General features: G+C 39.2%; 1 protein-coding gene across 1 annotated transcript in view; it reads right to left on the bottom strand.

Moving 5' to 3' along the window:
• The window catches only part of DIAPH2 (diaphanous related formin 2), a 980,877-nt gene that overhangs the window by 925,048 nt on the left and 38,828 nt on the right, over positions 1-17,001 (bottom strand). The window lies entirely within an intron of this gene.

Below are 17,001 nucleotides of genomic sequence, written 5' to 3'. Positions count from 1 at the left end.
TCATGACTGGCATGCTGTCCCCAGTCTAGGCTCCAGACTGGTACATGCAGTGCCTTTGGAAACCCCCAGGGCACAGTGGCCAGGGTCCACTTTGGCCAAGTCATAACATTCATCCACACCAAGCTGCAGAGCAATGAGCATGTATTGAAGCCTTACACAGGGCTAAGATCAAGTTCCCTGGTCGCCAGAAGATTCACATCTCCAAGAAGTGGGAAGTTACTAAATTTAATATGGATGACATTGAAAACATGGTGGCAGAAAAGCAGCTCACCCCAGATGGCTGCGTGGTCAACTACATCCCTAATCCTGGCCCTCAGGACAAATGGCGGCCCCTGCACTCATGAAAGCCTTGGTGTTGTCCCCCCCTTACACACACCAATATATCCTACTTTCCCGTCCAAAAAAGTAAAGAAAAAGCTAAGGAAATCTCAATAAGCCTTGGACTTGAGTTAGGAGAAAAAAAAAAAAAAGTCAGATCATATCACTCCTCTGCTCAAAACTTTTCAATGACACCCTGTTTTCACTTCCAGCGAAAGTCAAAGTCCTCCCAAGAGCCTCCACGGCCCTATGGAGCTGCACACTCTCCAGATCCCTCTGCCCTCATCTCCTACCACTGTTTCTTCCACTCACTCAGCCCCAGTCGCGCCAGCCGCTTCACCGCTCCCCAAGAAGGCAATAAGCCACAGGCACTGTCTCTTCTCTTTGCCTGGAAGGGTTTTTTCTGTGATCTGTACGGTCTCTTCCATCACTTCCTCCCCCTTCAAGTTCTTGCGCAGGGAGACCTACTCTGTCCGTCCTATTTAAACGGAAACACCCACCTCCTCCACACACTCTTGACCTGTTTACTACACTCTGCTTTTCCTTTTAATGAAACTTACCACATTCTCACAAAGTCTATAATTTATTTTTGTCTATTTCTCCCACTAAAAATGTGAGCTCCATGAGAACAGAGATTTTCATCTGTTTAGTTAAGGGATGTAACCCTAATGCCTAGAGCAGTGCTTGCCACACAGAACTCGATAAAAAACTATAAATGACTATTACTTGCCCGTCTGTATTTAAAGGCTCCTGACAGAATAAAGACTAATGCCCTTAATACAGCATTCAAAGTCCTGTATTATTCAGCCCTAGGCCACCTTCTACATCTTCCTTCATGATCTATATGCTATAGAAAAATGGTAATCCTTTTCCCATCACATACCTATGTCCTGTTTGAGCACCCACTCTTCCCTCTACTGGAATGCCCATCCAGCTAGGTACATTTCTACTTCTAGAGCTTCCCTTTAGTTTAAAGTTGGTTATTAATAAGCCAAATGTGGGCCCTGGTCAAAAATGGAGAATTATGCTTTGTTTATTGTCTTCTTAAGACATTTCTTCCCTAAAAGTCATCTTTGAATGATAAAGCACCTTAAGACAAAGAGGAAATTATATTCACATAAAAAATTATCCCAATTACTTGTGACAGAGAACCATAAAGAAAAACACTCTGCTTATGATTTCTTGATTTATAAGTTTCATTCGACTAGAGTGTATATTCTATATAACTATGCACATTTGACTGATACAGATATTTTTCTCAGAGATTTCCCTCATGTAAAACTCTGCTGTCATAAATATCTTCTTGATACCATTACTTAGAACTCTACAACTATTCAGAAAAAGAGAGAGAGAGAGAGAGAGAGAGAAATGTAGTTTACTGAAAAGAAAAATCTTTAAGGACATTTGAAGAGTTTGCTATTTAGGAGGAGGCAATTTTTGGACACTGCACATTAAAAATACATTGAAATTATTGTATAAATTACACTTAAATTATCTGCATTAGAAAATAAAATATGTCTGCCACACAACTGTATTTACAAATTATTCAAAGAAGAGAAAGGAATATATGGATATCAAGGCGAGTGGGATGAATTGGGAGATTGGGATTAACATATACACTACTACGTGTAAAAGAGTTAACTAATGAGAACCGACTACATATCACAAGGAGCTCGACTCAATGCTCTGTGGTGACTTAATGGAAAGGAAATCTAAAAAAGAGTGGATATATGTATAACTAATTCACTTTGCTATACAGCAGAAACTAACACAACATTGTAAAGCAACTGTACTCCAATACAAATTAATTTAAAAGACAGAGAAGAGGAGAAAAGCAAGAGGAAAGTAGAAAAATACAAAGACATCTTTGGAGCCAGTGCTCTGGATGCAAGTTAATTTCTGCTGATTAAAAGATTTTTAAAAACCCATGTCATCTACCTATTCACCAGACAACACCCATCTATCTGTGTACCCACCTCCATTCTACCTCACCATTTGCTTATAGATTCACTATCCTCCTACCTATTCATCCATTCACTTCCCCACGTGTCCATAAACTCACTTACCCATTCATGTAGCCACATATTAATTTATCCCTCTGTGACATAACACATAGGTTTAGTCTCTTCCCCTGGTTCCTGACACAGAGCTCCTAAATCCCTTGGAATTTCCTGGATGATAGAAAAATCTTTTGTTCTCATAAGGCAACTCTTAGCAAGCTCCTGAACAGCTTCAGAATGGGGCTGGTCACCAGAAAGATCAAGCCATGATCAGAACCTCGGGACTTTAAGCCCCACCCCTCCATCCTCTGGGGAGGGGAGAGGAACTGTGGATTGTGTCAATCACTCACTCATACAGTGATGAAACGGCCATAAAATTCTCTACACTATAGGGTTCAGAAAGATTTCAGGTGAATGTATCCAAGTACTGGGAGGGTGGCACACCCCAAACTCCATCTGGACAGAAAATCCTGTGCTTACGACTCTTTCAGACTTTGCCCTATATACTTCATTTGGCTGTTCATTTGTATTCTTTACAATATCCTTTATAATAAACTGGTAAACATAACTAAAGCAAAAATAAATAAATAAAAAAGAGAGAAAGGAGAACAATAACAAAAACACCATCAACAGGAAAAAAAGTTCAGAGAGCTATAACGAGTTATCTCTTCGGCAAGATTAAATCACAGATATGTTTTATGTGGATTGACCTTTAAAACATTTTTAAATGGTTGTATTAAGACAGTCTCATTTATAATAATGTTCTACAAGGATGAGCTCTCAAATTTTATCTGAATATTATTTATACATGTGCATGCATCTCTCACACCACTTGCAAGCAGATATTATGGATTTTACTCCTCTGTACAAACTATAGAGCTACTATGGAGTTAAAACAACAACAAAAAAGATCACCCAAAAATGTTTACTAGAGTCACACCCCTGAATTAAAAGCACTGATTGAAGTCATTTTAGTAAGCTTTTATTGTGAAAATCTAACTACAATGGTCATTAAGATGGGGGCATATTACACCAATAAGTATAGTGACCATATATTTTCATTAAAATCAACTCTAGAAAAGCAATACACTTGTGAATTAGTCAAGCAATTAGAGTTTATGAAACTTCATTTATGATCAGTTATATTAAATATAACTTACTACAGTACTCTCTGAGTACTGAATAATTGTAAAAGTTTCACTCCAGAGTCTCAACCCCTTAGAATAAGAAAAAGGGCTGATTTACTTATAAAACTCTAATGCTGAAGTTCTGATTGAAATAGAGGAGTCATTATTACAAGAAAATTAAGTTTTAATTTTCCCAATCAGTCAGAAATTAACAAAAAAAAGCAAGATGTAAAGGTTCAGCTCTATTATGGCTGATGTCACATGGCAATATAATGTTTTATAAACATCTTTCAATTACTCTAGTACCACAGAAATTGGATGACTAAATTGCATATAATTCAAAACTCTCACCACCAACTCAAAAATTTAGCCACACTATTTGACTATTTTCTTCTCTTTTAGAGAAAATAAGTTGGTCATCACAATAAAGATAAAGAGGCAATTATTTACCCAGCTTAAGTTTCTTAACCTTTAAGAAGGGTGGAGGCCATGTGATATAGAAAAGCATGTTCAATTCAATTGAGCAAATATTTGAGCACCTACTATGTACCTGTTCAGAGCTGGACACTAGGAATACAATCATAAACAAGATGAGCATGTGCCTTAGGGAGGTTGTAGTCTAGATGAAGATCAGATAAATAAAAGAACAATCACAATAGAGAAATCCTGAGAGGACTGATCAGGTGGTACTCTATTACAACCTCCATATACTATCCAAGTGAGGGAAGCATTTAAGAAAGGCCGTCCATCTCAACTGCTGACCCAGAATTTGAAATCTCTAGATGGCATCCTTGACCAATACTTATTCGGATCAGCGGCAGTCATAGAGCTTCCCTGGTGGCTCAGCTGGTAAAGAATCTGCCTGCAATGTGGGAGACCTGGATTTGATCCCTAGGTTGGGATGATCCCCTGGAGAAGGGAAAGGCTACCCACTCCAATATTCTGGCCTGGAGAATTCCATGGACTGTATAGTCCACGAAGGACTGTTGCTGAAGCTGAAATTCCAATACTTTGGCCACCTGATGCAAAGAACTGACTCACTGGAAAAGACCATGATGCTGGGAAAGATTGAAGGCAGGAGGAGAAGGGGACAACAGAGGATGAGATGGTTGGATGGCATCACTGACTCAATGGACATGAGTTTGAGTAAACTCCGGTAGTTGGTGATGGACAGGGAGGCCTGGTGTGCTGCAATCCGTGGGGACGCAAAGAGGCAGACACCACTGAGTGACTAAACTGAACTGAGCAGTCAAAGAAAGAAGTAATTATTCTTCAAAGCACTGCCTTTCAACTTTTCACATCCTGGATTCACCCTGAACTTTACAAATCAGTAACACCAATCAAGGCAATCCAAGGCTTTTTAACTTTCTGGCAACCAAGTTGAACATTTTGATTGGCCCCATTCAAATCCTTTACTATAAAGACTGTTTTAATTGAGTATCTCTCCATTGTGTTTGTTTCACCAGGAAAGGTATATCTGATTTTTAGAACTGAGATCTATGTAGATAGAGATTTGATTCTAAGAAGACAGGAGGAAAAAATTTTGGCTTTCAAAACCATTGAACTATAACTGCCTATATTTAAAATTACTCCCAAAACATTCTTTCATCTCTTTTCTAACAGGGGCATTTTCAGATGTCCACATGCCCCCTTAGGTACTATTCTTCTATCATCATTAACACTTACAAACAGAAAAAAGATCAGCTAGCAGCGAGTTAGGCACTGAAATTTAAAGAGACAGGGCCCTGACCTCAAAGGACAAAAGCCTAGTAGTTGAGAAGATTAAGTCACAAACATTAAGCTCCAACTCTCCACCTTATTTTGATGTTGGGAGCATCTCAAAGTGTACATTTCATCATTTTAATAGAGCAATACTTTTCTATTTCTGTAATCAAAAGGACACCATCTCGGAAGTACTGTCAAATCAAAAGTCTCAAAATTCAATCCACCAGTGAAGAGAAAGTGAAAGTGTTAGTGGCTCAGTTGTATTCGACTATCTTTGCGACCTTATGGACTGTAGCCTGCCAGGCTCCTCAGTCCATGGAATTCTCCAGGCAAGAATACTGGAATGGATAGCCATTAACCCACCAGAGCTCTTGGCTATTACAAATCATAATTCTCTCCACCATTTTTATGACAAGAGAAAAAAACTCCTTTTGGGATTTGCCTCTCAAGACATTCTTTCAATATAAAGAACAAAATGTGTATCTACCAGAAATTGAATATGACACCACAGAATAGGGCTTCAGTTTTCTTCCTGAAGCAAAAGACCATGTTAGTTCACTGGGTAAGTTTCAAACCTCTGTCATAAGTTCTTCTCAAGCTTAAATTAATTGTCTTGCCATGAACTTCAACCTGTAACTACCAAGAGGGATGTCTATGATACGGGAATCCAGCTATCTCTTTTGTGTAATTTAGTTCATATGTAGCTTAAGGACTAGGGCTGTGTTCAAGAAACTTGTATTTTAGAAAACAAATTTATGGTTACCAAAAGGGAAAGGTGGGGGGAGGGATAAATTAGGGATTGGGATTAGCAGATATAAACTACTATATATGAAATAAACAATAAGGTCCTACTATATAGCGCAGGCGGAGAAGGCGAGGGCACCCCACTCCAGTACTCTTGCCTGGAAAATCCCATGGACAGAGGAGCCTGGTAGGCTGCAGTCCATAGTGTCGCAAAGAGTCGGACACGACTGAGCGACTTCACTTTCCCTGTTCACTTTCATGCATTGGAGAAGGAAATCGCAACCCACTCCAGTGTTCTTGCCTAGAGAATCCCAGAGACGGCAGAGCCTGGTGGGCTGCCGTCTATGGGGTCGCAGAGTCAGACACGACTGAAGCGACTTAGCAGCAGCAGCAGCATATAGCACAGGGAACTATGTTCAATACCAGGTGATAAACTATAATAAAAATAATCTGAAAGAAAATACATATATGTACATACGCATGTATAACTGAATCACCTTATTATATACCAGAAACTGACACAACACTGTAAATCAACTATACCTCAATCAAAGGAAATTAATATAGAAATAATTTTTTTAAAAAAGAAATGTATGTTTGCTGGTTAGGCCCTAAAATTCATGCTAATGAACTGGAAGTCAATTAGTACTTAAATTAATTAGAAACAATTGCAGGAATAATCCAGGTTTTTCAGAGTAGTACCACCTTCTGCAGATACTAAACCATTTCAAATGGGAAAACTGTTGGGACATGAAAATTCTTTCTTATTCTACAAATAAAAAGCAACAGTAATGAAAAGAAAGCCAGCTTTGCCCAGCATAGTACCTTGTACATAATAGATATTCTTAGATCAATGAGTTAGCCAAGTGGGGCTCGATATTTAATAAATAAATTTTTACCTTCTGTTTTTTTTTAAATAAAGACAGATGCCTCTACCAAACATTGTTTGAGAACTCATCATAGGCTCAGCACTTTGTGACTCATAAGAGTTAAGATGTGACTCCACCCTTAAGGCATTTACCATCTAACCAGGGAGTGAAAACTAAGCCTAGAGGAGATTCTGAGGCATGTTGCTCCTCCTCCTCCTCTTCCGCAGGCACTGTCACATGTCCTGCTTATTAATTTTATAGCAGATCCACTACCTGAAATTATCTGTTCACTTATCTATCTACTTATGTTCCAGCTTCTAGAAAACAAGTTCCATAACAGCAGAGCCCTAAATTTTCCTGTCTTAATCACTTCTGGATCTCCAACACTTAACAGTAGCTGGCACATCATACCTGCTCAAATATGTGGTGAATAAAGTAAGTACAATAGGAATTCAGAGAAGAAATAGTACAGTTTCATTGAAAAAAAAGTGAAAGTGTCAGTTGCTCAATCACATCTGACTCTTTGCAATCCCATTAGGAAACTATAAAGAATCATACCCTAATAGCTGGGTAGGATTTGAATAGCCAGAAAAGGAGGAGGAAAAGGAAGTGAGATGGGAAGCAGTGTTAACATTTTACTTTAGGGAAGCAGCCTTAGGAAACAAAGGGTTCAAGTTACAGAGTATTAAATTTCAAGTAAGTAGCATGGTGTGGATGAAAAATGTCACCTGCCAGATCAGTAAACAAAGGATGTTGCCGCCATCAAGCCAGCAGCCACTGCAGCAGCCCCGGCTGTGTACCCAGAGGGGATTCACGATGGAGAAGAGCACAATTCTGACCCTAGATAGTTAAGCTGCATATGGAAGGAAGGATCTCAGAGAGCCCAGACTCTTGCATCTTCCCATACCTAGAAATGCGCTAAATGCATAATGTGATGTCTGGTTTTCTTTAATTCACAGTAAATTTTTGATGTTGTGACTACCTGGTTTTTGTTGCAAAACTCTTATATCCTGACTCCTCCTTTACCTCTTTGGAGTACTCCCTCAGGGTTATCAGAGAGCCTGTCTTCTGGGCTTAAGTCCTCAGAAATTCTGCCCAACAAAACATAATTGTCAACTTTAAAGCTATATATATATTTTTTTTTTTTCAGTTGACAGAGGGGACAGACTAGAGATGGTCTTGAAAACCATAAGGAGTAGTCTAGGCTGTCTGACAGCCATCGAAGGTCTTGATTCAGAGAGAGATGGAGAAGGGAGTATTTTAGAAAGATGATTTCAGGTGGTATAGGTCCACGATCTCCTATCTGAAACCCTTGAAATCAGATGTGTTTTGGAATTCAAAGTGATTCATATTTGAGAAAGGAATATGGTATGTATACCATATATTACAAAACACACCCAGCGGGATATGGGCTAGCACACTAAATGAAATGCATTCAAGGTTAGTAGGGAAACATGAATACTCCACAAAACAGGATAAGTAAAGTTTATCTACAGCCCCAAGCCAGGCTGGGTTTCGTGGCCAAATGATAAAATTCTGTTTTCAGAGCTTTCAGATTTTAGCATTTCACAGAAGGGCTGTAGGCTGTAATATTCAGAACAGATTGAGGAAGAAATCACAGGCTAAAAAGGAGGCTTACAGAGAACAGCAAGTTTGACCTATTCTATCTAAATACTAGCCACAGTTTACTGAGCATTTATTTTATGCCAAGTACTACACCAAGAGCTTTACATGCATTCCACATTTAAATCCTCACAGTAATCCTATAATATAGGAATTTACTGTCCTATTTGACAGGTCAGGAAATCAAGGTTTGTAGTCAACAAGATATTTGCCTAAATGCACAAATATATTAAAAGAAAATAAATTACACAGTTGCAATTAGCATTTAGGTCTGAGCAGAACCCAAGCTCTAAAACCTCTGTCTACATCCTGAAATCTGCCTTCATCATATATAAGAATACTGGTTAGAACACAAGTTCTTTTTCCATCTTAGCCTTTCCATGTAGACTTTGGTCCACTCTCAGCACTCACTCCATGCCCCCCTTCTTCATCTGGCCATCTCCTACTCACCACTGGGTCTCAGTTGAGCTGAAGCTGGTCCTGTTATAGTCCCCCATGGTTCCTGACTTCTCCCTTTAGAACGCATTCCAGTCATCAAATTACAATTCCCTATCTATGCCAGCATTCCCTGCTATACTATAAACTCAGTGCAGTGAAAACTACGTCTCTTTTGATCCTCACTGTGTCCTCAATTTTTTCCCCTATTTCCAGCACTGATTGCACCCAAACCTGTCATGATTTACTGAATAGCAGATGCAAACAGAGGAGAGACACAGAGAGAGAGAGAGATCTAGTTGTGAGGTGATAAGAGCTTAGGTACAATGGTAGCAACGGGAATAGAGAGAAGACAGTTACTATATACAATTTTGCTTAAAATTGTGAGTGTTATTGTAGTAATTATATGCAGACATATGATCATTGCTTCTATTAAATAAAGTAATTTACTATCTGTTGTTGTGATTACTATCTTTATAATATAAAATAACCTCTAAATGGCTATGATTATCACTGGAGATATTTCACCTCAGAATGACTTGCCATGTATCTACTTCAAGAAGCTTTTATAAATAACCACATCATTTAGTTTTCTGATGTAGCTGCAAAATTAATCTGACAAAACAAAATAATTCACTCCTCTAAATGGCAACCCACTGCAGTATTCTTGCCTGGAGAATCCCATGGACAGAAGAGCCTGGTGGGCTATAGTCCATGGGATCACGAAGAGTGGGACACAACTAAGCAACTAACACAAAGATTCAAGAGTATGCTGCTGCTGCTGGTGCTAAGTTGCTTCAGTCGTGTCCGATTCTGTGCGACCCCATACACAGAGGCCCACCAGGCTCCCCCGTCCCTGGGATTCTCCAGGCAAGAATACTGGAGTGGGTTGCCATTTCCTTCTTTAATGCATGACAGTGAAAAGTGAAAGGGAAGTCGCTCAGTCGTGTCCGACTCTTAGCGACCCCATGGACTGCAGCCCACCAGGCTCTGCCGTCCATGGGATTTTCCAGGCAAGAGTACTGGAGTGGGGTGCCATCACCTTCTCCGATTCAAGAGCATGAATACCATAAAACTGATAATTCTATCTGAGTTGTGAATAAGGCATTATTACAATATACTTTTTGGAGGAAAAGATAACTAGAGTCGACCAATGATTTAATTTCACCATTGGTGCTTTTAGCTAATATTCTTGAATTTGTAAAAAATTCCCAAATCAGAAACAGGTTGTTGTCTAAAAGTTCAATTGTGTAGCAGGTGTTTAGTTCCTGGAACTCAGGTTTCCCAAGGTACAACTAGTAAAAATGACTTCCCAAGTGAATGTGGACAACCTTTCCCCCATGAAAAACAAAAATAGTTTATTTGGATTCATATAGGAAGGACTTTTAAAATAACTAATTATAACAAATACTGAACACTTAAAAATGTAAGCAAAACATGACTATATGGTAGACAAAAATGATTTAAAATTTCAGAAAACTTCAAAAGGATATTTCAAAGAATTTAGGATTAGCAAAAAATTATTAAATTTGGTAACCTTCCATTTTTTCCTCACTGGCTTCAGATTCTATATTGATTACTGATAACTCCCTTTAAACCTTCTGTCCTATAGGGTCCCTTAAATGGTCTTTTTCTTAGTTTCCATTTAGACAAGGAATTCCATCTGAAGATAGTGACAGAAATTCTGTCAAAATAAAATAACACATTGCACAAAAATCTCATTTATGTCACTGTTTTACAAATACTATCATAACAAACTAACAAGTAGTTTTAAATTCCTGACTTTTTTTTATGATTTTAGGCAAAGCAACAAGTATATTAGTGTTTATTCTGATAGACCTCAAATTTCTTTCACTCTAACAGTGTTTTTCACAATCGACTTGTCATGTTTTGAATCAACTGAGGTGGAGTTAAGAATTTCAAATATTATTAATATATATTTATTTATTGGCTGTGTTTTGTCCTTATTTGAGGCATGTGGGGTCTTCATCGTGTCATGTGGGATCTATCACTGTGGTGCAAAGACTCTCTAGTTGTGGCACGTGGCCTTAGTAGTTGTGATATGTGGGCTTAACTGCTCTGTGACATGTGGGATCTTAGTTCCCCAAGCACAGACCAAACCCTCGTTCCCTGCATTGCAAGGCAGATTCTTAAACACAGGACCCCCAGGGAAGTCTCAACTACGCCTGTTAAACAACAAGGTCCTACTGCACAGCACAGAGAATTACGGTCAGTAATCATGTGACAAACCATAACGGAAAAGAATATGAAAAATAATATATATATATATATTTGTATAACTGAGTCACTTTGCTATATAGCTGGAGTTAATAGAACATTGTAAGTCAACTATACTTCAATAAAGTTTTAAAAAAAGAACTGCAACTATAAAACTAAACTAGCAACTATATTAGCCTCTGAAGCCCTGTATGTAACATTAACTTTTTGCCTGAGAAGGTATAGGCAACTCAAAAATTACTACAATGGTCCTTATACAAGTATAGGTCAAAAAGGATGACTCAAACTTTCCCTTTTTTTTTAATATTGCAAAATAAGAGACATTTTTCAGTCAAATGATTTCTATATTAAAAAAAAAAAGGTCTTTTCCAATTTCTTCTAGACTTTAAGACAACAGTGGTATCTCCTATCCATCAATATATAGATCACGTGCTGCACAAAGCTGAAAAATCTGATGGGGCTATTAACCTCTTCTGCAATTCTTTGATACCAACAAAGGCTGCTGACCAGAAAAATCAAGTTCTTTCCTGGAGGTTCCAAAAAAGCTGTAAAAGACACATATATATCTCAGCATATAATACTTCAGCCATCTTAAACTTGCCAGTAACACTCAGATATCAATGAGCAGTGCTCTTTGATAAAACAGAGAAAGTCTAAATTATAGAGGGCAATTTGAGAAGTTCCCAACTTATATCATTTGTTCAAATTTATATTTTCTGCACTGCTAAGTAATTTGGTATCCTAACAGGTTGTTAATTAGGGATTGGGAAGGTTGAAAAACATTACTATGAAACTGACAGAAATATTTATAATCAGTAGATCACTGAAATACAAATATAGATGTGCTTTAAGATTTTCAGAACTTCTCTTACTGTATTATCATGAGTTCTAGTCCCAAATTAATAAGCCAGCATCAAAATCATAGCCAAGTGTTTCATAAAATTCCTTGAGTTCTCATCAAGTATCATTCTATTAGCTAAAAAATGTTATGCTTATTTTCAGCAAATTTACTTATTTAATGGCCATATCATCAATGTGTATTAATCACTCAGCCATGTCTGACTCTTTGCAACCCCATGGACTGCAGCCTGCCAGGCTCTTCTGTCCATGGAATTCTCCAGGCAAGAGTACTGGAGTGGGTTGCCGTGCCTCCTCCAGGGGATCTTCCCAACCCAGAGATCGAATCCAGGTCTCTCACATTGCAGGTGTCTTTACCGTCTGAGCCACCAGGGAAGTCCAAGAATACTGGAGTAGGTAGCCTATCCCTTCTCCATGGGAATCAACACTATCAAAGTTTTGGACACACATGGGCCCTTTACAGTTATGAAACAACTCGTGCAGACTCAGCTCTGGTAGTATATTTTTCTGTAGAGAGAAAGTTCTCAGTGATGGCTGAATCCACAATTCAGTCTACAAACTCTTATTTCATCTATAATACACTTTTAGACTAGCACTAATAGTATTCTAACTGCATCCTCTTTGGAAACACTTTCAGTAGATGATACACATTCCAACCCAGGATGTGAAAAACCTGGTCTTCCCTTTTGCAGGCAGGGCTGGGTACCCTAGAATGGTACATAAGGGGACATAAGAGAGAGAATCAGCCACTTATTTCAGTTTATTTCAGTATAAGATAAGAGGGGATCCAGCTTCTGTGATATCTAAGAATATCTAAGATATCTAAGAATATCTGTGATATCTAAGATTCTGTGATATCTGTGATAACTAAGAAACAGAGGATAAGATATTGCCCTTTCCATTTAAAAAAAAAATTGTCTCGTGATCTAAATCTCTTCATAAAGACTGTGTGAAGAGTACTTAGAGTGAATCTGTTCAAGAGTTTAAGTACAAACTTGATCTACCAAGTTGAAAAAAGTCTCCATTTCCAGGTATCCATTGAGTTCTTCAAATCTCAAATTTTGCAAACTATACACAAATGCCTTCCTAGGTAAGTTTTTAAATAGTGACCATTTCTTTTAGGAAGGTACTAGAGTGACCTCTTCCCTTTCTAGTAATAACATAACGTGCTAAGAGAGGCATTTTCTTTTATATGAAATGCAGAAGTGAAACTTTCTGTTGGCCCAAGGATACGAACAGTGACTAAACATGAACATGTAAGCCACAGATATTGAAAGGGAAGCAAAGTTTTAGTTTTAAAACTCAGAAGGCAATGAAGTGTGGTGTCTGTCAACAGTAGCCAACAGTTCTGAGTCCTGGCCTCAGCGAGAGTATGCTTTAAAGAATCTGGAAACATCATAAAAGTGGTATTTTTTTTTTTTTATTCTTACCTTTCTGGATGTCACTCCCAAGGTCTTAGTTCATACCTTAATTATAGCATTTATCAAAGTATGTAATTTCCCAGTAGAGAGCACAGATTTCCTAAGGGAGGGACTGGCTCTTAAATAGTTTGGGATAGACTCTTGAGAGTCCCTTGGACTGCAAGGAGATCCAACCAGTCCATCCTAAAGGAGATCAGTCCTCAATATTTATTGGAAGGACTGATGCTGAAGCTGAAACTCCAATACTTTGGCCACCTGATGCGAAGAACTGACTCATCTGAAAAGACCCTGATGCTGGGAAAGGTTGAATGCAGGAAGAGAAGGGGACGACAGAGGATGAGATTGTTGGATGGCATCACCGACTCAATGGGCACGAGTCTGAATAAACTCCAGGAGTTGGTGATGGACAGGGAGGCCTGCCGTGCTGCAGCCCATGGGGTTGCAAAGAGTCAGACACGACCGAGTGACTGAACTGAACTGAACTGATGCAATATAAATGGATAAAAAATGGCCTCTATATACTGACCCTCTGTGGTCCACCTCTTTGGGATTCTCCAGGCAAGAATACTGGAGTGGGTTACCATGCCCGCCTCCAGGGGATCTTCCCAACCCAGGGATCGAACCCAGGTCTCCCACATTGCAGGCAGCTTCTTTACCATCTGAGCCACCAGAGAAGTCTTTACAGCAGCTAACACCCATTAAAAGTCCACAGGTTCCAAAATACAAATTTCTGCACATCTAATTGTTTTAAATATCACCCCAATAAGCAGATATTCAGCCACTAGTGCCTGTCTGGTTTGCATACACTGTGAAACTGCGCCCAATATCTGCTAGCCAAAGATGAAAATAATCCCTGTAACTATAAAAGACCCCATCACTGCTGTTCTCTGGAACTCTCTGACCCAAAGAATCCCCATTGTGCCACTGGGTGACTTTACCTAGACACATATGCTCCCTCTATGATCCTCCTCACTGCCAGGTGTTCCCTTGCCCACTTCCTCATCTCGGTAGTGACCCCCTGCTGTCGTCTCTGGAAGGTCTCAGGCTAATGAGGGGGCTTATCATGTGCAAGTCAGTGACAGTGAAAACTCAAAGTGTTAGTCACTCAGTTGTGTCCAACTCTTGGCACCCCCATGGACTGTAGCTCACCAGGCTCCTCTGTCCATGGAATTATCCAGGCAAGAATACTGGAGTGGGTTGCCATTTCCTCCTCCAGGGGATCTTCCTGACCCAGGGGATGAACATGGGTCTCCCACACTACAGGCAGGTTCTTTACTGGTTAAGTCACCAAGGAAGCCAAATATGCCAAAGTGTCACCCAAATAGAGCTCACTGTGTACTACTGTCATCTTTTTTCCTTGATCAGACCCCAAATCCCTCAAACTCATTATACAATACCTAACTAATGGTCCTTGGAGCAGCTACCCATTTCTCAAATGAATTGCTGGAAGCTGGTAATTCCTCAGTTTAAATAGAATCTCTCTCAGGTTTGAAAATAGCCCTTCCCACCACTGAAACAGTCCATCACATAAAGCAGCAGTCCACAACCTTTTGGGCATCATGGACTGGTTTCGTGGAAGGCAATTTTTCCACGGACTGGGGGTGGGGTGGGGGGATTGTTTCGGGATGATTCAAGCACATGATATTTATTTCTATTGTTATTACATCAGCTCCACTTCAGATCATCAGGCATTAGATCCCAGAGGTTGAGGACCCCCGACATAAAGAACCTCTGGAGCAGAACACTGGTGAGCACAAAGCTGAAATGGTAAGAGAGGGGAAGGGATAGGAAGCCATAATATGGATGCCAACAACAAAGGCATAATTATAGCTGTCTTTTATTGAGGGTTGACTATGTTCCAGATATCATACCAATATTTTAAGTTTGAATTTATGCAACAACCCTTAATGTATATTCCATTTTTTATCCTCATTTTACAAATGGGGAACCTAAGGCTTACTGATATAATATAATTTAATCATGGCTTATAGATGTTAATAGATGAAATCTAGATAACCCAGATTTGTGATTCTTGAAAGCCAATGTTCTTAAACAATATATAGATCACATATCAAAGAAATGAGAGCACCTAAAAACTCAATGACAGCTAAAGAAGTATCAGTAGCCAAAGAAGAAACAGGGTTGATCCTAAAAAAGAGAACATGTAATAGTCATTTAGGGACACCATAGCCAGCTGAGCTGAGGGCAAGAGAGTGGAGAATTAGGAAATTAGTAGTCAAAGAGAACAATATAGAAGAATTTTAAAACCAAGAAAATAAATCCACAGAGAAAAATTCAGATGAGCAAAGAATGAACATCACCCTAAAAAACTGAAATTAACAGTTAACCTTCAGAGACATCCCTGGTAGTCCAGAGGCTAAGACTCTATGCTCTCAATGCAGGGGGCCAAGGTTCAATCCCTGGTCAGGGAACCAGCTCCCACATGTCAGAACCAAAATCTCTCATGCCACAACCAAAATTGAAGATTCCCATGTGCCACAACTAAGACCCAGGGCAGCCAAATAATAATATATTTTTAAAAACACTTAACCTTCAAAGTATAGTCATAACACTTACCTAAACATACCTTAAGAAATATATGTAATCTCTATGGTTTCCACTGCCCAATCAGACTAGCTAACTAGCTCATCCCTACCTACTAGGCCAACAAAAATTGTGTGTGTGTGTTGACAGGCAAGGGAATCATTCAGAAAGGAATTATTATATACACATACCTCTGAAAGCTACATATTCAGAGGTCATGGGCGTTGGTTGGAAAGTGACGTCCCCACACCCCAGTGAACTGGTTAGGTGTTAGGTGGGGAAATGAAGAAGAAACAAATAGGAAGCTTATTTTAAAAATCAGTGTGTAAATATAATGCAAAATTTAATCAAAATTTTATAAAAAACATAAATTAGAAACTAAACTAAACAAAGGGACATCTGGGTCCCTTTTCCTCCTCTGGAATACATGGCTCCAAATTCTGTCTCCTAATCACACTGGTACAGTTCAAAGTGCAGTGTTTACATCCTGAGTCTATTACTGCTCCAGCTAGACAACAAGTACAAAAATACAATGCAGGGAAGAAAGGGGAGGGGGAGGAAGAGGAGGAAATGAGAGGGAGGGGCAGGGACAGAGACAAAAGAATAGAAATGAATGAGACTCTCTTTAATTGCCAAATTGTAGAGGTAACTATCTAAGAAGGAATGGTGCTAATTAACCATGTGTATACAAAAAAAAAAAAAACAACAACAACAACAACACAGACAAAGGAAAGCTAGACAAGCTCTCAGTGTTACTAATTCAGACTTGCTGCCCACCTACTGTATTCCAAGCTCTATTACTGCATGCATGCTCTGTCGTGTCTGACTCTGGGGCCCCATGGGCTGCAGCCTGCCAGGCTCCTCTGTCCATGGGATTTTCCCAGCAACAATAATGGGGTGGGCTGCCATTTCCTCCTCCAGGGGATTTTCCCGACCCAGAGATCGAACCTGTGTCTTCTTCGTGTCCTGCACTGCAAGGTAGATTCTTTACTCTGAGCCACTAGGAATGGACTTTGGTTAAATTAATTAATATGAAAAAACAACAAACCTGTAATGTAAATATTAGTATTGTCCCCACTGTACTGACTAGAAACCCGAG

Source organism: Capricornis sumatraensis, chromosome X (assembly GCF_032405125.1).
Source record: "Capricornis sumatraensis isolate serow.1 chromosome X, serow.2, whole genome shotgun sequence".
NCBI classification, from domain to species: domain Eukaryota; kingdom Metazoa; phylum Chordata; class Mammalia; order Artiodactyla; family Bovidae; genus Capricornis; species Capricornis sumatraensis.
Note: the sequence above shows the minus strand (reverse complement) of the source record. Positions and strands in the feature narration are given on the sequence as shown.